The sequence below is a fragment of the Piliocolobus tephrosceles genome, chromosome 12 (genome assembly GCF_002776525.5).
Source record: "Piliocolobus tephrosceles isolate RC106 chromosome 12, ASM277652v3, whole genome shotgun sequence".
Classification (NCBI taxonomy): Eukaryota; Metazoa; Chordata; class Mammalia; order Primates; family Cercopithecidae; genus Piliocolobus; species Piliocolobus tephrosceles.
In genome coordinates this window covers 120,394,707-120,410,349 of record NC_045445.1, presented here as the reverse complement: position 1 = coordinate 120,410,349, position 15,643 = coordinate 120,394,707, and the positions used below count along the sequence as shown (strand labels likewise).

Here is a 15,643-nt window from a genome sequence, read left to right as displayed (position 1 = left end):
TCATAATAAAAACTAAGTATTCATGCTCCCAGGTCATTTCCGCTTCAATAACTTTAGCTACAAGTACATCAGACTTTCAGAGATGACTAATGCTAAATTAATGATAGTCCTTTCTTCAGAATGGATATAAATACTTTTGCTTTTCTATCTCAGAGCTTTTAACATTATTATTGTCACATATGTTTGAACTACACATTGCATAACCTTAAACTTAAATTTGTTATGTTCTCCCTTCATCAGTATTGGACAAACTAAAATCCAATGACTTGGTTCGTTTATTACCTTTATTAAGAAATCTGATTAGACTTGCACTGAAACAATTTATTTTATCCTGTTAGGAAGTTGCACTGTTGCAGAGGTCCATTAACTCTTTGAGGACGGTGTGGAATCAGTGGGGAAATCTCTAATTGCTACTGACACAGGTGAGTGGCATGGGTAGCAAATTATGCATGGCAGCAGCAATTTCCTAAAAGACCTGTGATTACTTAGTGGTTAAAAAGCTTTAATGTGCCTCTAGTGCCTAAGTCATTAACAGAGAATGATTTAGGCGCAGGTAGAATCTAACTAAAATGTAAAACTGTGAAGGCATTACAAATAATAGTTTGCCTAATAAAAGTACTTGAATATTAGTTTGTGTCAGATACATTTTCCCATTAACTATGATAACTCATGAAAAATACAAAGCAATTGAAAAGCACAAAGATAAATCTTGTCACAAAATGAAACAACAATAATCAGAAATAACGCAAACAACCTTTTCTTTATATGTTTACAACTTGCTCATATTTATAAAATCTTCACTTTTATAAGAGTTTAATGTGCCGCTGTGTCTATATCACTGGCTTTCCAAGCCTTACCATCAACTCCCATAGGAAATGTGTCATTCAATTTTAAAAACGGGAAACTGAGACTATATGTATTTCTGAGCTGTAAAACTTGTGATACCCAAGTATTTTATTTTGCTTTAGGATTACATGTACTCTTTTTTATTTTTAGTTCTGGGGGACATGTGCAGGATGTGCATGTTTGTTACATAGGTAAAGGCATGTCATAGTGGTTTACTACACCTATCAACCCATCACCTAGGTATTAAGCCCAGCATGCATTAGCCATCCTTTCTAATACTCTCTCTCCTCCCACCCCACTCCCGGACAGGCTGCAGTGTGTGTTGTTCTCCTCCCTATGTCCACATGTTCTCATTGTTCAGCTCCCACTTATAAGTGAGAACATGTGGAGCTTCATTTTCTGTTCCTGCATTAGTTTACAGAGGATAATGGCTTCCAGCTTCATCCATGTCCCTGCAAAGGACATGATCTCCTTCCTTTTTATGGCTGCATAATATTCCATAGTGTATATGTGCCACATTTTCTTTATCCAGCCTTTTATCGATGGGCATTTGGATTGATTCCATGTCCTTGCTATTGTGAATAGTGTTGTAGTTAACATATGTGTGCATGTATCTCTGTAATAGAATGACTTATATTCCTTTGGCTATAAACCCAGTAATGGGATAGCTGGGTCAAATTGTATTTCTGGTTTTAGCTCCTTGAGGAATCACCACACTGTCTTCCACAATGGTAGAACAAATTTCCATTCCCACCAACAGTGTCAAAGTGTTCCTGTTGCTCCACAACCTCACCAGCATCTGTTGTTTCTTGACTTTTTAATAACGGCCATTCCGACTGACTTGAGATGGTATCTCATTGTGGTTTTGATTTACATTTCTCTAATGATCAGTGATGATGAGCTTTTTTTCATATATTTGTTGGCTGCATGAATGTCTTCTTTTGAGAAGTGTCTGTTCCTGTCCTTTGCCCACTTTTTAATGGGGTTGTTTGTTTTTTTCTTGTAAATGTGTTCGAATTCCTTGCAGATTCTGGATATTAGACCTTTGTCAGATGGATAGATTGCAAAGATTTTCTCCCACTCTGTAGGTTGCCTGTTCATTCTGATGATAGTTTCTTTTGCTGTGCAGAAGCTCTTTAATTAGATACCATTTGTCAATTTTTGCTTTTGTTAAGATACGTGTTTTATTTCCTTAAAACAATATTTAAAAATAGCCATGTTCTCTTTTCAGTCTCTAGAGAAATGTGAAATTTTTAAAATACATACAAGCATAGTCTACCAACCATGTACAGTTCTGATTGCATTTTCAATCCTATAATTTTCATGAGGGCATCATTTTTTATTCAGTTGAATTGCCATAACTTTAGTCATTTCTCTATTATAAAATATTCTATTTTACTCTTGTTAACAATGTTATAATTAACATCATTTTTCCTAACTTTTGAGAAATAATTTACACAAAATAAAACCAACACATATTAAATGTATAGTTTGATGAGTTTTGGTGATTGTATGTATTTGTATAGCCATTCCCACAAACATGATATAGATCTTTTAAATAAACCCCAAAAATTCCATAGTGACTCTTTGAATTAGATTTCCTCCTCTCATCCTCCACCCCAGGTAAACACTGATCAGTTTTTTGTCACTATAGTTTTGCCTTTTCTAGAATTTCATATAAATGGAATCGTGTACTATGCAGTCTTTCATGTTTCACTTTCTAACATAGCATCATGTTTTCGAGATTCATTCATGTTTTTGTGTATATCATTATTTTGGTCGTTTTGTTCCATGGTATAAATATACCACAATTTGTTTATTTGATCACCACTTTTAGGACAATTCCCCCCCTTCTAGTTTGTGTATAAGCCTATTAAGGTTAATTTTATGTGTCAACTTGACTTGGCCACCGGGTGCCCAGTTACTTGGTCAAACATTATTCTGGGTGTGTCTGTGAGAGTGTTTCTGCATGAAATTAACATTTGAATGGTAGACTCAGTAAAGCAGACTGCCCTCCCTAATGTAGGGGGAGTCCTCATCCCATCAACTGACGGCCTAAATAGGAAAAAAAAAAAAAAAAAAAAAGCCAACCTTTCTGAGAAAAAGAGGGAACACTGCCTGCTTAACTGCTTGAGCTGCAACATTACTCTTTTCTGGCTTTCAAACCATGGCCGAAACATTGGTTATCCTTGGGTCTCAAGCCTGCTGGCTTTCCAAATGGAATTTAAAATCTTGGTGCTCCTGGTTCTCGGTACTTCAGACTCAATCTAATACAACACCATTGGCTCTTCTGGGTCTCTGTCTTGCTAACTGCAGGTCTTGGTGCTTCTCAGCCAATTTCTTATTACATATGCATGTGTGTGTATGTATGTGTATATGTATACATAAAACAGGCACACATACACACACACATATATCCTATTGCTTCTGTTTTTCTGAAGAATTTTGTCTAGTACAAAGTCTTTCTGTAGACCTATTTTTTAATTTATCTTGGGCAAACATCTAGGAGTGGGACTTCTGATGAAAAGTGCGTATAACGCTGATATTTAATTGTCAATTTTTTTTAAAATGGCTGCAACATTTTGCATCCCCACCAGCAATGTATGAGAAATGCAGTTGCTTCATCTTTGTCCAAACCTAGTATTTTCCATTTCTTAGATTTTAGCAATTCTAGTGAATATATCATTGTGGTTTCAATTTTAATTTCCTCATGGTTAATGACATAGAACACTTTTTCATATGATAATTGGCCATAGACCTATTTTGTTTTGTTAAGGAAAATGTGTTAAAATATAAAACATATATAAAGAAAGTGTATTTTAAGAGCTACAGTACCTCTTAAAATCATTTACCCATTATTATTATTATTATTATTTTTTTTTTTTTTTTTTTTTAGATGGAGTCTTGCTGTCACCCAGGCTGGAGTGCAGTGGCATGATCTTGGTCCACTGAAACCTCCGCCTCCTGGGTTCAAGCGATTCTCCTGCCTCAGCCTCCTGAGTAGCTGGGACTACAGGTGCTTGCCACCACGCCTGGCTAATTTTTGTATTTTTAGTAGAGGTGGAGTTTTGACATGTTTCCCAGGCTGGTCTCGAACTTCTGACCTCAAGCGATCTGCCCACCTCAGCCTCCCAAAGTGCTAGGATTACAGGCGTGAGCCACTGTGCCAGGTCAAAAATGTTATTTTCTTGATAGTGAATTAAATTTGTTCTTTATATTTTTTTGATACATGACCTTTGTTAAATTTATGATTTACAAATATTTTCTTCTATTCAGTGTATGGCAAACAATTTTGTTTCCTAAACCATGCCTGTAAAAGAACAAAAGTCTATTTGTCTTTTTTTTCTTTTCTTTTACGGATTATGCTTTTTTTATGTCCTGCTTAAGAAACTTTGTCAAAGTCAATATGACAAAAAATTTTTTCCATGTTTTCTTCAAGTGATTTTGTACCTTCATCTTACATATAGGTCTATAATTCATTTAAGCTAAATTTTATATATGATTTTGAGTCCAAGGTTTTTTTTAACCATACAGATATCCAATTGTTCCAGTAATATTTATTTAAAAGTGTATCTTTCCCCTACTGGAATACCTTAATACCTGTGTCAAAAACCACTTCACCATATATATGTGGGTCTATTTCTGGAATCTTGACTTTGTTTCATTTAGATACTGTCTATTACACCAGTACTACACTGCATTAATTACTTTATCATTATAGCGAGTCTTGAATCAGATAGTGAAAGTTCCCCAAAGTTATTCTTTTTCAAAGCTATTTCAGCTATTGTAGATTATTTTTATTTTCATATATTTATTATAATCAGCCTATCAATTTGACTAGGACTCCATTAAATCTATAGATCAATTTGAGAAGAACTGACATTTCAAAAAAATTTAGTCTTCTAATTTATGAAAACTATATGTATTTATGTGTGTCTTCTTTAATTTAATGTCACCAATGTTTTGTAATTCGGTGTTCAGATCTTACATATCTTTTATTAAATGCATTTATAAATAGTTTATTTTTTACATTATTAAAATTTGAATTTTAAAATTTATTTCTTATATATTAATTTTTATTGTATAGAAGGACAATTAATTTATATTGTATTGGTCTTTGTATTTGTATTGGTCTTATAAATTATAAGCTTGAAAAATGTGATTGTTAATTGCAATAACTATCTTGTAGATTTTAAAGGATCTTCCACATACATAGATTATCTGCAAATCAAGATGGCTTTGCTTTTTTATTTTTCAGTCAAATTGTAGGCCTTTTATTTATGTATCCATTCATTCAATTTATCTTTTTGCACTACCTGATACTTCCAGTATAATGTTGAATATAATGGCAGCAAATACTTTAAAGCTAATCCGAGTCAAGAAAATGGGTGCGTGAGGAGAGCAAAAAGTTAAAAGCTAATTAATTTCACTGTTGCTCATAATAAGGTTCTGATACATAATTTTTAAACAAAGAAAAGACTAAGGATGTCATATAAATATATATATAACAAGGATTTTTTAAAGTCCTAAATATCGAAGAACTACAAAATACTAAACATATTTAAATAAATACAAATGGACATAATTCACTTAATAATTTTTTAGTTTAGGATTGAAACACAAAGCAAACCTACTTCTAATCTATGGAATAAAACAAAGATTGAAAATGAATTGATGGACAAGAGAAATTAATTAGAAAACAAAATCTGCAAAATAAGAAAACATAAGATAGTTTAAAATAATAAAGTAGTTTAGCTCACATAGGAGACAAAAAAGAGAGCATTAAAACACAAAATAAGAAATAATAGGAGTCAATCAAGTAACTCATAATTTTAAAAAATCATTCACAAACTATTTTATGCAGCCCTATGTAAAAAATCTAAATTAAATGGATACTTTTCTAGAAAAATGCAATAGAAGAATAATTACCAGAAGAGAAATTTGAAGCAGATAATTTCCCTAGATAACTGGAGAAATTTGTAAATAAAATAATGCCCTCCTCCCTGTGAATAACACCAAGCTCAGATGGTTTCACATGAAATCCTACCAAATCCATAAAGGACAGATCATTCTGATGGTAATCCACCTATTCATGAGTACATAAAAAGCTGAAAGATATTAAAATTATTTTTATCAAGCACGAATGACATTTTATCCATAACCTGAAAAATGCACAAAAGGGAAAACCACAGAACATTTTCATTTATCTCTCATTGAGGCATCTCATTTATGCAATTTAATGCAAATTAATATGATTGATCTCTAACAATGTTGAAAAGACATTTTTACTGGATTCAAATCTGTCCTTTTTTAAAAGAAAACAAAATAAAAACACCTTGGTAAAAGAAAACAATTCAACAGATACTTCATTAAAATGATTTATGTGCAGATAAATCTCAACTTAACGATGCGGTTACGTTCTGATAAGCCCATCATAAGCTGAAAATATTGTAGGTTGAAAATGCATTTAATAAACCGAACCTATTGAAGATCATAGGTTAGCCTAGTCTATATTAAACGTGCTCGAAACTCTTACATTAGTCTAAAATTGGACAAACCCTCTAACGCAAATATTATTTTATAATGAAGAATGTTTAATTCACATTCAGTAGAAAGCACACTTCAAATTTTGAATTTTTAATTGGTCAAAATTCAAAATTGGAAGTGTGGTTTCTACTGAATGTGTATCACTTTCACGACATCATGAAGTCAAAAATTCACAAGTTGAACCATTATAAGTTGAGGATTGTCTCCGTGTGTATGTATGTGTGCATGTGTATAATCTTAAAGCACATGTTTATTATAATATACTGCTTGTGTTCCAGACAAAAACAGGAAGATAACAAAATGCTCACTACCACAACTGCTACTTAACATTTTATAAGGTGCATTAGCTAGTGAGATTAATATGGGAAAGAAATGAAGAGGTATAACAATGTAAAACAAGGAGGTAAAAATATTTCATATAACAAATAATAAGAAAGCATAACTGTAACCCCAGGAGAATGATCTGAAAAGCTACTAGAAAAAAATAACTTATTGGGTTATATAATTAGTATTCAGAAATCAATAGACATCTGCACAAACAAAATCCATTAAAAATCATTAAAAGAATTTTATTCGTTTACAATGGCAACAGAACAGGAGAATATATAGAGAAACAAACCTGAAATAAAACTGTAGGTTTTCTGAAGGATGCAAGAATTATATTTGTATGGAAAACTATACCATGTTTTATCTAGGAAGATTGAGCAATATAAAGATGTCTATTCCCCCAAAGTTAATTTATAAATTATAAAATTTATAAATAACAAAAAAATCAAAATCCAGAAGGCCTAAATGAAAAGAGTAATAAATATTTCTAAACTATTTTTAAAATCAAAAGCAAAGTCAAAAGACAAATGAAAAGCTGTGAAACATCTTTACGATTTGTACCACAGAAAAAAGACTAACCTGCTTAATGAATAAAAAAAAAAAAACTCCTAGAAATCAAGACTAGCAAGACCAACAACAAAACAGAAAAAATGGGCAAAGAAATGAACCGATGATTCCTAGCAAAACAAATACAAACTGAATTTTAACATAGAAAATGATTCTGAGTTTTTTATAAATTAAAAATTGCAAACACACTCTACAGAGAAGCTTTTCCTTACCTATCATATTCCAAATTTTTAACAAAATATGGCTGTTGAGACTACGGGAAAACACCATTCTCATACATTAGTGCTAAGAGTGGAAAATCATGCAACTCCTATCCAGGACAATCTGCCATTATTTACCAAAATACAAATGCAATTGCCCTTTGACCACAGATTTCCTCTTCCAGGTATTTGTCCTACAAAAATGATCATGCATTCTGAATGATATATGAACAGGATTAGTCATTGAGATACTGTAATAGTAAACAACTGTAAGTAAACCATGTGTATATCAATGAGAAATTTATGAAATAACTGGAGCTATATCTACATAATAGAATATTATGCATCTGTAAGAAGAATGAGTATAGCTTTTATGTACCAAGAAAGAGTGATCTCCAATAACATTTTAGAGTAAAAAATAATAAGGTAAAATATTGTCTTGTTTGGTGTGCTACCTTTTTTTCTAAGAAATGAAGCTAGTGAATATATTTTCTTATTTGCATATATTTGCATTAAACACTAGGAGGATAAGAAAAATGCAATAAAAATATTTATCAGTACACAGTGCAGTAGAGTGGGTTAAGAGCGTGGATAGCAACAAGACTTCCAAACATGCATCTCATATGATTTTGAATAAATATATTATCTACTCAAAAAATTAACTATTAAAAAACAATCATAGGAATATGGCCCTGCTGTCTATTTTGAAGTATCATTTTAAATGGTAGCTTAAATTTATGTTTCTACTTCATTTTAGATATGTTTACATAGATTTACTGGATACATTTGATGTAAGAGGCTTTATATATTTCTCAACTATAAGACAACAAACAGTAATTAACAAATGTTAATTATTGTCTCCACCTCTTTGTTGGGAAAAGTATCACTTGTTTATTTCATACATCATTGAAGACTGGGATAAACTACTGGAAAACTGAGTTTGTAACTGTTTGGAATATAAAAATTCTTTAATTTTCTGCTAGGAAGAACAAGGGGGAAAAAACTGTTCCTACCCCAGAGGTCATTAATGTACTGGGTTACCTGTATACTAACTTTAGTGGAATATATTAAATTTATCAGGCAACAGAAAAGCATGTTATAAAAATCTATTTGTTAATTCTTTTTTAAAAAATACAAAAGATGTAAGCACATTCAATTCTTCATAGCTACAGAATCAATTCTCCAAGTAACAGATTTATGTTCACATTTATTAACAATTTGATAGATTTTTGCCAGGTTTTTAACTAAATACTGTCTGTTTGTATATTCTAGGTATATTGTTATTTCAAATTCAGCCATCTCACATATACTTTAAAGTGGGAGGGGAAAAAGCCATATTTTAGTCAAAAAGAACTACCTATATGACATTACTATAAGTAAGTGTATATATTCCATTTCTGAGAAAATGGACTAACAGCTTGAATATTTAAACTTATTTGACTCTAAATAATTATTAAGGAACATAAATAAAATATAATATTGTTATGAGACTCATATCAAATATTGCATCCAGATTTCATGTTGGCAATTCCATATTTATAAATTCTTTTTTAAAAATAAGAGACATGATAGTAAGTTGTGGCACATTCTAATTGCAAGACAGAAAGACTCCATCCACAAGAGAAAACTGTATAATCCAAGTCAGAATTTTTTTTTTTTTTTTTTTTTTTTTTGAGACGGAGTCTTGCTCTGTCGCCCGTGCTGGAGTGCAGTGGCCTGATCTCAGCTCACTGCAAGCTCCGCCTCCCGGGTTTACGCCATTCTCCTGCCTCAGCCTCCAGAGTAGCTGGGACCACAGGCGCCCGCCACCACGCCCGGCTAGTTTTTTGTATTTTTAGTAGAGACGGGGTTTCAGCGTGTTAGCCAGGATGGTCTCGATCTCCTGACCTCGTGATCCGCCCGTCTCGGCCTCCCAAAGTGCTGGGATTACAGGCTTGAGCCACCGCGCCCGGCCCCAAGTCAGAATTTTTAGCTGAATCTTTCAGCAAGCAGCTCTGTAAGATTCATCCCCAGCGACGGTTACATTGGTCATATTTAGAAAAACAAAAATCAAATACTAATCTCATTTCCAAGGACATGCAAAATGCCCAAGGAAAGGATTTCCCTTCAAAGATACTGCAAATACTATTGAAGTATTAAGATAGACTCTTAGCTCAGCAATCCCCAAATGGAGGCTGCATTGAGAGTTAATAGTAGCTAGAATTGGAGAATTTTGTTTTTATCCACCCCAAAAAGATTTATTTGTGATAACGACAGATAATAAATTTGACCTGCTGAATATAGATGATGGCATTTTGACAACATAATGTATTTATATTTTAAGTCTTTGTTTTCAGAGTTAAAATATAAATATGTTTTATAAAGATCTAGATGGGTCCAATAATATACATGATTAAAAATTGTAAAGACAAATATTATAAATTGCATTTTAAATGTAATTGAACATATATACAGAGGACAGTGTTACAAGTAGAATAATATAACTTGCAAATTAAAATTATTATAAATTAATAATATTTGAAGCTAAATATAAGTTTATCAGAATAATTCAAAGTATGTTATGAAAATGCTCAGAACAAGAAATCGGTTGCTCATCTTTTAAGTGTAATATATAAAATAAATATACGAAATAAATATATCTATAAATATAAATCAGAACCTCTGTTAAAAACAAAACACTGCAAATACAAATGTTCTTTCCATTTATTTTCTGACAATAATGTAGCTATCTTTGAAAAGAAAAAGAGAAATGAGTTAGCAACCTATCTTAATGTTTTGGTATTATCTAAATCTATATAGCTATACTCTCTTGCTTGAGTACCTTACTTGGTCTAACACAAGCTTGATAACTTATATCACAACATAGACCAAAAACTGCCACTTATTATTCATGTTTCAGTGCCCTTCAGGGCATTTCTCTCTAGTCCTTTCCCTCATAATAAATATTCTCAGTGGCAGCTTAGTGATTATTTCTCCCCCTCTCAGTTCTCATAACCTCGTAATCTGAATGGGATTTGGGAAATCCGATCTTAACAACTCTTTCTTTCTCTAAACTAATTTACAGTTCTACTTAAAACCAAAGATTATGTAGTTCCTTTCTTTATGCCACTAGCTAACATCAATTATGCACCTACTGTGTGCCAGTCATGAGACATGTATTGTCTCATTTATTTTTAGGAACATATTAAAGTAGGTACAACAATTTTACAAGCTTTTAAATATTATGTATTATACATACAAAGCTAAGCAAATCATATGTGTAGAACATTAGTTATCGCAGAGTAAACCCACCCACATAAAGCACTCACACTAAGAAATAATATATTACCATTGCTCCAGAGGCCCCATCATACTCCCTCCCCTCTCTGAAAAGGTAATGACTGTCCTGCCTTCCAACAACAGATTATTTGCCTGTTTTGGAACATTTTACAAATGCAATCACATAATTGAGTTCTTTTTAATTTGGCTTCTTTTGCTCTATGTGTTTGTGAGATTTATCCATAATGTTTTGTGCAACAGCAGTCCTTGTTTCATTGCTGTATAGCGTGAACTCACTTATCCATTTCATTCTTGCATGACATTTTGGTTGTTTCCAAGTTGAGGATATCATGAATAATGATTGTATGAACATTCTTTCCTATGTTTTTTCATGCGCATATGCGTGCTTTTCTGTTGGGTATATACTGAATAGTGGTATTGTTGGATCAGGAGATCTGCATATCTGCAAATTTAATAGATACTGCCAAGTAATTTTCCAAAATAGTTCTTTTCACCATACACCCTAATAAGAAGTAAATGAAAGCTCTTTACTAACAATATTGGATGTTCTCAGTCTTTTAAATTGTAGTATTCTAGTGGACATCTCATTGTGGTTTTAGTTTGAATTTCCCTGCTTAAGAAAGAGGTTGAGCATCTTTCCATAGGATCATAAGCTACTTTTATATTTTTATAGAGGATATTAAAAATTTATTGTCCCTTTTCTCACTTGGGTCTTCCAACTTTTTTCATTAATCTGTATGCCTCATTTGTGTATATGGGTTGCAAATATACTGGTTTTAAAAATCTTAAATGGTATCACTTCATGAACAGAAGTTCTTCCTTTTAAAATAGTCCAACATATCAGTCTTTCCCTTTATCTTTTGGGAAATTTTTCCTCTTCCCAAAGCTCATAAAGATATTCTTCTATGACTCATTTATGCCCATTTTTTAATCATTTGAATGCCCTTATATGTGTGGGCATGCTTCTGGACTCTGTTTTATTTCATTGATCTATTTGTTTGTCGCTGTATCAACAGCACACTATCTTAATCATAATCTTGATATCTACAAATATAAATTCTCCAACATTTTTTCTTCAAATATATTTTATCTGTACTTGTATTCTTTAAAAACTTTAGAATCACTTATAATTTTTCAGATTTTCCTTTCCTAGCCCCAAAACACACATATAAACACTGTGCTAAAAATTTTATTTAGATTGTATTGAATTTACCAATCAATTTTGGGAAAATTGGCATCTTTTCAATAATGAGTGTTCCAATCTATGAACATGAATATAACTTCATTTGCTTCTGTATTTTTAATCTCTTTTTGCACTGTTTCCTTCAGTTATAGTTTTCTCTGATGAGATTTTGGATATGTTTAATTATATTTATTCCTAGGCATTTGGCATCTTTTGATGCTATTGTAAATGGCACCATTATTATAAATTTCACATTCCAATTGTATCTTGTCTATAGAAATACAATTGCAATGACTAGTTCTGCCTGGGTTCCGACCAGCTTCATGGGGTAATGTCCTGAGAACATTACATTTCCACCTTACTCTGCATGTCACACCTCCTGCTTTGGGCTTACCTACTAAATTTGGGCATGGGGTGCTACAGTAAATATGCAACACAGAACTTCAGATGAGTTAATGCACCTTAGGGAGGTTCAACAAAATTATGGAATCTCAAGGATAAAAACTCCTCCCTTTTACCCCCTGCATGAATGTTCCTGGGGCACATTTAATACAATTTTTTAACATGATCCCATGGATAGAACCACTAGTCACTTGTAGCAATGGCCAATTCAATGTCTTTTTTTTTTCCTTTCCTCTTTTCCTTGCTTGGAATCTCCTTTGGTCCTCACTGCTGCTTTCTGAGCACATCCCCCTCAATAAACGACTCACACACAAACCTTTGTTCCAAAATCAGTTTTCTTGTCAAGACATCTCACCATCCTATTTAAGGGAAAGCCTTAACCCTTTCAAGTGAGTCATATGGCTATAAATAATCTGGCCTCCTGCTACCTGTCAGGACTCATGTCTTCTACACTTCCCTTTTTGGAGTCTGCTCCAGCCATTCTGGCCCCTGTGCTATTCTTCAGTCACTCCAGATATCCTCTCTTCTCAAAAAAGTCATGTTTGCTACTTTCTCTGCTTGGACTATTAGATACAGATATAGATACTTAGGTATATCTCCATGTGCCTTCCTTTTTCTTCTTAAAATCTGTTCAGTCAGTACATTCTCTGTGATGTCTTTTTGTCCAGACTTTAACAAATTGCAACAAACATAACCCCATCCCGTCATTCCTATCCTTATCTTCTGCTTTACTTTTCTACTTACATATCATCTAATATTAATTTATCAGGACATGTCTTCCTCACTCTTGTATCCATAGTGCCTATAAAACTGCCTGACTTTTAGTAAGGATTCATTAAATATCTTGTCAAGTGAATTTTTTAAAGAGGAAAGGACATCCCTCCACATATGTAAAAAGAAAGCAAAACAAGAAAATGTTTGAAATAACCATTGAAAGAATAATTTATTAAATTTAACTTAAAACATAAAATTAAATAATAGGTGGAATATAAAGCTCCCTGGAGAGAGAGAGAGAGAGTACTATAAGACACTTCATGTTTAGCAAGATGAAAGTGAGGAGTCTTCAGTTCTTTTAGGGTGTGAGAATGAAGAAGACGGGGGGAAGTAGCTCTAGTGAGGTATAATTTGTATTCAACACAATCCACTCATTTTAATTGTATGATTTGATGAGTTTTAAGAAATGTATTCACTCATATACCTATCAAGGCAATTATGATATAGATAGAATATTTCCATCATCTACACAAAAGTTCCTTCATGCTCCTTTACACTCAGTCCTCTCTGCTGACCCCAGCTGTACGGCAGTAAATAACTGATTTTTAAATTTTCTTTTTCCTATTGCCATCCCATCTTATTCCATTTGGGCTGCTGTAACAAAATACTGTAGTTTATAAACAACAGAAATTTGTTTCTCACTGTTTGGAGGCTGGGAAGCCCAAGGTCAAGGTGCAGGTAGATTCAGTGTGTGGTAAGGCCTGCTTTTGGTTGATAGATGGTGCTTTCTACCTCGGTTCTCACATTGTGGAAGGGACAAGTTAGCTCTCTGGAGTTTCTTTTAAAAGGTCACTAGTCCCATTCATGAGGGCTCTACTCTTATGATCTAATCACCACTTAAAGGGGCTACCTCCTAATACCATCACCTTGGAGATTAGAATTTCAACATATTAATTTACGGAAAGACAAGCATTCAGTCCACTGCAGTCCTAAACCAGTTTTGATGCTGTACTCCTACCTGAATATGAGGTGAAAAATACTGAGTCCTAAGAAGTATATCCATGGGTACCCAAAGTAAGAGGCTTCATGGTTGAGATAAGCACTGCAGGAATGGATCAGTCTCCCTCAAAGGTTCTTACTGGTGGAATTCATAATGTTATAAGACTGGTTGTCAAAAATGTCTTTATGTAGCAATGATAAGACAAAACATTAAGGAACTTATTACATAATCCTCGTGTGGGTTTAGAAGTTGGAATGACCCACCCTTCCCATGACACCTGAAGATATTTAGGTCTCTATAAGTCCTAAGTTTTCAACAAATCGGAGGTAAAGGTGGTGAGAGGAGAAAAGATACTGGATTGTCTACTAATTTCGTCCTATGACATTTGAAATCACATATATTATTTATTTGTTTGTTTGTTTGCTTATTTATATATTGTGGTAAAAACATTTAACATGAGATCTACCCTTAACAAATTTTAAGTACACAATACAGTATTGTTAACCACAGATAATGTTGTACAGCAGACCTCTAGAATGTATTCATCTCATATAACTGAATCACATATTTTATTTATTTTATTTATTTATTTTGTTTTTTGAGACAGAATTTCACTCTTTCGCCCAGGCTGGAGTGCTATGGCACGATCTCGGCTCACTGCAACCTCGGCCTCCCTGGTTAAAGCGATTCTCCTGCCTCAGCCTCCCAAGTAGCTGGGATTACAGGTGCCCACCACCACGCCTGGCTAATTTTTCTGTTTTTAGTACAGACGGAGTTTTGCCATGTTGGCCCGGCTGGTCTCCAACTCCTGACATCAGGTGATCCACCCGCCTCGGCCTCTCAAAGTGCTAGGATTACAGGCGTGAGCCTCTGCACACAGCCACATATTTCATTTTTGAAAAAAAAATAAAAACTTACCAAAGTTTATTTAGCTGTATTTGCAATTCAAGCTGTGAAACAGATCACAACATGGCACTTATATATTTAAAATAAATATATCACAATGCTGGCAAATATTTGACATGTAAACCTTTGTTTTGGGGGACCTAAACATATTTCATGTCATTGACTTTAGCCTAGCATCAGAGATACAGCTCCCAATTTTGTATCACAGGCCTTCAAGTACAGTATCTTGAACTTTGTGACCACCGAACTTGCTCTGGCTGTGTCTTAGTCAGTTTGCACTGCTGTAATAAAAATACCGTGGGCTGGGTGACTTAAACTTAAACAACAGACATTTAAGCTGGGCATGGTACACCTGTAGTCCCAGCACATTGGGAGGCTGAGGCGGGTGGATCACTTGAGGTCAGGACTCCTGAGGTGGAACTCCTGAGTTCAAGAACAGCCTGGCCAACATGGTGAAACCCTGTCTCTACTTACAAAGAAAAAAAAAATACAAAAATTAGCTGGGCGTGGTGGCACATGCCAGCAATCCCAGCTATTCGGGTGGCTGAGGCACGAACCTGGAGACACGGAGGTTGCAGTGAGCTGAGATTGCACCACTGTATTTCAACCTGGGTGACAGAGAAAGACTCTGTCTCAAAAACAAAACAAAAAACAAACACAAAACCCATACTT

At 33.7% G+C, this 15,643-nt stretch overlaps 1 protein-coding gene across 3 annotated transcripts in view; it reads left to right on the top strand.

Moving 5' to 3' along the window:
- The window catches only part of DCAF8L2 (DDB1 and CUL4 associated factor 8 like 2), a 178,037-nt gene that overhangs the window by 143,987 nt on the left and 18,407 nt on the right, over positions 1–15,643 (top strand). For all 3 annotated transcript variants that reach the window (XM_023202198.2, XM_023202197.2, XM_023202196.2), the window contains one exon: positions 339–422. The gene's annotated coding sequence lies outside the window, so the exon portion shown is untranslated. The remainder of the gene's footprint in view (positions 1–338; positions 423–15,643) is intronic.